This window comes from Anomaloglossus baeobatrachus, chromosome 10 (genome assembly GCF_048569485.1).
Source record: "Anomaloglossus baeobatrachus isolate aAnoBae1 chromosome 10, aAnoBae1.hap1, whole genome shotgun sequence".
In the NCBI taxonomy this organism is placed as follows: domain Eukaryota; kingdom Metazoa; phylum Chordata; class Amphibia; order Anura; family Aromobatidae; genus Anomaloglossus; species Anomaloglossus baeobatrachus.
The window spans coordinates 53,213,587-53,214,960 of NC_134362.1; positions in this window are offsets into that span (position 1 = coordinate 53,213,587).

The following is a 1,374-nucleotide window of genomic DNA, read 5'->3' on the forward strand; positions in this document are numbered from 1 at the left end:
GCACACCTGTTTATATAAGACCTCACAGCTCACACTGCATGTCACACCAAATGAGAATCATGAGGTCAAAGGAACTGCCCAAGGAGCTCAGAGACAAAATTGTGGAAAGGCACAGATCTGGCCAAGGTTACAAAAGATTTTCTGCAGTACTCAAGGTTCCTAAGAACACAGTGGCCTCCATAATCCTTAAATGGAAGAAGTTTGGGACCACCAGAACTCTTCCTAGACCTGTTCATCCAGCCAAACAGAGCAATTGTGTGAGAAGAGCCTTGGTGAGAGAGGTAAAGAAGAATCCCAAGATCACTGTGGCTGAGCTCCAGAGATGCAGTAGGGATATGGGAGAAAGTTGCAAAAAGTCAACTATCACTGCAGCCCTCCACCAGTTGGGCCTTTATGGCAGAGTGGCCAGACGGAAGCCTCTCATCAGTGCAAGACATATGAAAACACGCATAGAGTTTGCAAAAAAAACATATGAAGGACTCCCAGAGTATGAGAAATAAGATTCTCTGGTAATAATAATAATAATAATAATTTATTCATTTATATAGCGCTATTAATTCCCCAGCGCTTGGAATTAGCGCTGTGGAATTAATGGACCAGCGCTCTGGTCTGATGAGACGAAGATAGAACTTTTTGGTGATAATTTTAAGCGGTATGCGTGGAGGAAACCAGGCACTGCTCATCACCTGCCCAATACAATCCCAACAATGAAACATGGTGGTGGCCGCGTCATGCTATGGGGGTGTTTTTCAGCTGCAGGGACAGGATGACTGGTTGCAATTGAAGGAAAGATGAATGCGGCCAAGTTCAGAGATATCCTGGAAGAAAACCTCTTCCAGATTGCTCTGGACCTCAGACTTGGCCAAAGGTTCACTTTCCAACAAGACAATGACCCTAAGCACACAGCTAAAATAACAAAGGAGTGGCTTCAGAACAACTCTGTGACCATTCTTGACTGGCCCAGCCAGAGCCCTGACCTAAACCCAAAGGAGACCTGAAAATGGCTGTCCACCAAGGTTCAGCATCCAACCTGACGGAACTGGAAAGTATCTGCAAGGAAGAATGGCAGAGGATCCCCAAATCCAGGTGTGAAAAACTTGTTGCATCATTCCCAAGAAGACATATGGCTGTACTAGCTCAAAAGGGTACTTCTACTCAATACTGAGCAAAGGGTCTGAATACTTATGACCATGTGATATTTCAGTTTTTCATGTTTAATAAATTTGCAAAAATGTCTACATTTTAGTTTTTTTCTGACAAGATGGGGTGCACATTAATGAGAAAAAAATTAACTTTTTTGAACTTATCAAATGGCTGCAATGAAACAGAGTGAAAAAGTCTGAATACTTTCCGTACCCCCTGTACATTCTAGGT